General features: G+C 41.5%; 1 long non-coding RNA gene across 1 annotated transcript; it reads left to right on the top strand.

Annotated features, from left to right (window-relative positions):
• Positions 1 to 881: 881 nt before the first annotated feature.
• LOC106946489 (uncharacterized) lies at positions 882 to 2,114 on the top strand. The gene is made up of 3 exons (XR_001424780.1): positions 882 to 947; positions 1,519 to 1,685; positions 1,816 to 2,114. It is a non-coding gene; the product is annotated as an uncharacterized LOC106946489 (long non-coding RNA).
• The last annotated feature ends 3,300 nt before the right edge of the window (positions 2,115 to 5,414 follow it).

Here is a 5,414-nt window from a genome sequence, read left to right as displayed (position 1 = left end):
AGAAACTCCAAAGCACGCAAAAAATTTCATCAGCACAGAAACTCCAAAGCACACACATTATATATATAATTGCTTTATAGATTTTGTCATAGTACCTCCAAGAATTTAAAACTACTTTCACCCCTGCCTGTATGTAAAGTGAAAATACTGCATTCATTTTTCCTGACAAAAACGTCCCTTTTAAGAATTTTTATATTGCAGTGATGTATTCAAATCAATAAATTATATCTAATGCTTATATTTATTATTCATAGCATATTCTTAGCTCAATTGATAGAATTTTCCTAACCCAACATTGCAAAATAAAGTGAAGTAATCCATCCCTAAAGTAATGCCATATATGGAAGTCGCGGTGCACACACCTGGCTCATTACCGAGGCAGGTAGATCAGACAGCGCCTGAATTAAACGACACGTAGAATGCTGCTTTACCACTGATATTATGGCAGAGGTGTGTTGTCAATAATCAAATTAATGTCTTTGTTTTTATTTGCATTTGGCTGTAAACGTTATGTTACCAGAACAAAAAGTCATATTTATTTAACACCCCCATGTGTATGCGTGAAATGGTTTGATCCTGTGTTGGTGCACTTATCGGCGTGTTTAGTAGCAGTCAAAGCCACAGCGATAACCATGCGTTTTAGATAAATATATGCATTAAAAAAAGACTGATTTTCAAAAAAGGAAAAGGAGGGAAAAACAAGAGGGTGTCAAGTTGAAACCCAGTTAGAGGTGAGTACTTGTGTGTGATTGATTTGCTGGTTTAGCTAGCTTAGTAACGGACTAGCGTTAGCCTCTTTCCCCCCTCAGCATTTTAACAGTGACAGAAATATATTTACTAATTTACTAATACATTTGACTTACCTCTGTACCTTTCATTAACAGAAGAGTCAGCAGCAGCCTTAACTCCCCATACTAGCGTAACTCCTCCTTGTTCCAGTGAATAAGGTGAGAAAAACTGCGCTCAACGGTAGAGTCTATGGGGATGCATTGCTTCCTTGTATTAACCTACTAAAGCTAGGTTTATAGTTGACCCTTTGAACTATAACCCTTGAACCGCGCGTCGCAGCTGTTCACCTTTGAATTTTTGTAACTTGGCGTGGATCATTAATCACACAAACTGGACGGTTTGGAAAGTGCTCTTACAGAGCAGGTCCCCTTGCACTGGCATTTTAAATAAAAGCTCATTGCATTAACTATAAACTCCATACCGCTGTCTTGGCTTGAACCACACCAACTTTCAAAAGCGCTACTATGACTCAGCCTTTACGCAGCTACCATGGCAGCCATTTTGTGGTGCCTGTATACCCATTGCGCCTCCTTGGAGCTGCAGTTCTCAGTCTTGGATGAAATTCCCAAGATGGCCTTAGCAACTTCTGGTTGCCCTAACTACTGTGGGAATAGTAAATGAAAACAGTTTCATACCCTTGTGCTGCCATAATTATTGCATGGGCTATTGGTTAAACATTAGTTGTTTTTTTCCTACCATTTTTCAATTTACTGTTACTCTATAATGAAGGGCAGCAGCAAGCTGGGAGGAGACAGAGAAGACTGCATCATCTGGAAGGCCTGCCACCAGTAACTAATGCTTCATCATCTTCACTTGTGTCTTGATCTTCCAGAAGCTCATCAGTCTCTTCTGAGTCAGGCTGTGCCTTTTAAAGGTTTTTCAGTCTGACTTGGCAGGTAATCTACACCAAACAGCTCACCTATGGATTAAAACACACAGTGATACTAAAACAGTCCTTAAAACATTCCACACATTTTTGACTCAAACGTGAAAGATTTTTATTATGCATTTTCTTTTCTTTTACAGATTTGATACTGGCGTATTTTGCCGGTGGTGTGACGTTTGGGATGTAGTCTCAGCCAGGCACCTTCAGGGTGTTATTAATGATTCTAGCATATTTAAAAACACAATGCCTTGCTGGTGACCCGATCCTGGTCCCGGCTGTTAAAGTCTTCCAGTAGGTCGAGCGGGAAATTAATGGAATCTGCTCTTGCTTCTGGAAGAAGAAAATATACATATCACCTTTGGAAAAATTGCTTTCTAGTTTGAACCTGTTATGAAAGGAGACATACCAAAGGGAAGCAATTATGTTTCACAACAGTAGCTAACCTGGAAGAAACTTGTTCAAGTGGCAGTGAAAAGACTTGATGTTGTTGAACCTCATGCTTCTGAGCTTGATGCCTCTCTTGTTAATGCTGCAAACTTAAGTGTACAGCTGAATTCCCGAAACACCCTGGAAATTTACATTTTAAGTGGCATAATTGCACACAGCAGATGTGATCCATCTTTAATTCAACCATCAATGGTAAACGTATGAGGTCTCTCCTTTTGGACCCTTTAGCTCCTCCAACAGCCGTTCTATCAGGACAAGAGTTGTGTACTCTCCCTACGTCCTCCTACGGCTTAAAGTACTAAGTTCTGTCTTTGTTTTATGGCCATCCACCATTGCATTGGTTATACTCCGTCTGTGTTCGTGCTGGAGCCGCTTTGTTTTTCACATGTTTGTTGGTGAAATGGGGGGGGGGAAAAATCCTAAAACTTTTAAAATGGTATCTGACATTACAACATGCTTTTTCTAGTCACATAGAACAGTCAAAGTTATCATTACAATGTTACAAACCTTTTTGGTGGAGTCCGGTTTCAAAAATGGTCCCAAAGGTGGAGGTAAAGCTGGTCTTTATGTGGTCAATGCGTGACAGATCATCTTCATCATACACAGACAGCAACCAGCGTTCAGTGGGCTCCTGGCACACCACAGGGAAAAGGCTGGATCTATTCACAAAGTTGGTGCACTCCTCCAGATACTGCCCCAACTTATGTGGACATTCCTCCCTGTGGTTTTCTTTCATCTGTTAGATGGTAGGCTGTATGTAGGGATCGGCCCTGAACGTGGTATGGCATAATGAGGATGTCCCAGGCAGGGAGAAATGGGTCAGCAGCTACAGACAAACTGCTAGGAGGGTTTAGCCCTTGTGGCACTACAGCAGTTTCCTGCCTTTTCACCCTTTTGTTATGCCACTAGGGTGGTTTATCTAACATCCACCAGCTGCAAGTTAGTCTGCTCCATCACAGCTCCATTTGCCAAAATGAGCTGACTGATCTTCCTGAGATGAATATTGCAGAAGCGAACAAAGATGCTTTCCACCAGGCGGCAGCAGTCTCACCGTTGGACAGATGTGGCGAGGGTGGTTAAGGCATTTTCAACCCCAGGGGTAAAATCTTGCCTCTTTTTAGGTTTCCTAAACCTCCCAGCGTTCAGTCTGTCTTGGTGCCTTGCAGCAAATACCACCCTCTGCTTGATGAACGCCACCAGGTTTCTGCCACATTGCAACAATGCAGCTCAACTGCTACACCTAGATCATCTAAACCCTGAGAAAACATAACCAACATAAAACCCCCCAAAATGTTTTTTCCCCCCCATAAGGATTTATTTTGAAATACCTGTATACTTTGCTGGAGGCATAAATTGTGGGACGTATTCTAGTCCCAGCACCTTTAGGCTTTTCTTATTGATGTACCAGGTCATGTCTTGAGCATAATTGAGAAGAGATGATGGCTTGCTGCTCACTTCTGCAGTACCCTAATCTTGATTCCACCTGTTCATGCCTTCCAGGAGATAGAGCTGGAAATTCAGCAAATTTCCACTGATTCCTGGAAAAAACAGAATATTAATGTATTTGAAACAATGCTGGTTGATCCAGTTTTGATTTTGAAAAATACAGCAAAGGGGTTTAATCATGTTGGTGACTTACCTGGAATAAACCTCTTTAGATGGCAGTGAAATGACTCCAGGCACGTAGAGCCTCGTGAACAGCGGTAGCGTGTCAGCTTGATCCTGCTCTTGTTGATAGTGTGTAACTGAATTCCTGGGACGTCCTGGATGCATTTTATGGATTGTTTTTGTACACTCCACATGTGATTTATCCTCACTTCATCCAGCAGAGGAATGCCTATCAGATCTCTCCCTTTTGGACCCCTCAGCTCCTCCAGCAGCTGTTTAATGAAGTCAACAGTGATGTACTTTCCCTATGTCCTACTACGGCAGAAAGTATTCAACTCCTTTGTTATTTGGCATTGGTTATACCCCGCCTCTGTTCCTGCTGCAGCTGCTTTTCTTTGGCCCTTCGAAGCAGGTCAAGGACCCCTCATCCCACTCAAAAATTCAGGAGGACAGTGCCTGCATGAAAGCAGGATACAGAAGGTTTGCATCTGTGGTACAACCAACAGCCAGCCTCCGCATGAAGTGCCAAATGTCCAGGCGAATGTAGATATCTGGCCACTCTCCAAACCTGGCCTGCAGCTTGTTGAAGCCCTCATTCACACAGCAGCCACAGTCCAAATACAGCATCTTGGGAGGTGCAGCGCCAACCTGCTCCATGAGTCCTGCAGCTACTTTGTCCAGTTCTGGACCCTCCTTGACAGTCAGGACACTGTTCAGCTCATTGCTTACTGATGACACCCACAGAGCTGTTCTCTTGCTGTGGCCAGCCAGCTTTTTGGTGATCTACAATAGAAAATGTGAAATTAATTTATGCAGTTTGTCTTATCTATAAAAACACCGTGTGCCACTGATTTCTTAATATTTTCAATGTACTTTATACAATGAACAGTTAAAAATAAACAAGTTTGTGAAATTGAGAAAAACCCCAAAACCTTTTGAAATGGTCTCATCTTACAACATGCTTTTTCTGGAAGCATATAATAATGCTAATAGTAATTATCATTTAAATATATAAGTCGTGCATCTTCAGAAAGCGGTCCACTTTGCCATGAAGGTTGCCTAATGTTTTTTTTTTTTTTTTTAATTTTATATAAATGTATACAATAAAAATGGTCATTGCGTGCTTTGTGATTGACTGCACAGACCAAACTTCATTTTGACGCATATTTTTTGTCGAAAGAATACTACGGTGGAAGTTTGGTCCTTCCAAAACTTTGTCGCAAAAAAGTTTTAGAAGGATTTATCTTGGTGTCATTTTTGACGTTGCAAAAACGTGGCATGGCTAAGTTTTTGAGAGTCAAACTTTAGCTAGCCTGACAGTTTTTTTAACCAACCGTGCTGGTACCTCTACCAATTAAGAGCCTAGCCGTTAGCTGACTGAAGCCACGTGCTGAACGCCAAGTAAAGCTGGGTAAAAGTAAGTAAATGGCTTGTTTTTCTAAAGAATTTCCCATTTAATTATGTGAAAGATAACCATTGACACGTTTGCGACAAATAACCATTTTGAGCTTAGTTTAGCCAAGTGTTGGGCAAGCCACAGCCATTTATTTTAGGTTAGGAAGTGTTTGAATTACATGTACTCAAGAAATGCAGGGATAACACCTGCCTGGTAGAATATTTAATAACGAGATCATGGGCGTAGGTTTGGGCAGGGACGGTAGGGACATGTCCCGACCAATATTCA

The sequence above is a fragment of the Poecilia latipinna genome, unplaced genomic scaffold (assembly GCF_001443285.1).
Source record: "Poecilia latipinna isolate Pla-1442-1.1 unplaced genomic scaffold, P_latipinna-1.0 Scaffold193, whole genome shotgun sequence".
Classification (NCBI taxonomy): Eukaryota; Metazoa; Chordata; class Actinopteri; order Cyprinodontiformes; family Poeciliidae; genus Poecilia; species Poecilia latipinna.
This window is presented reverse-complemented; position numbering and strand designations above follow the sequence as displayed.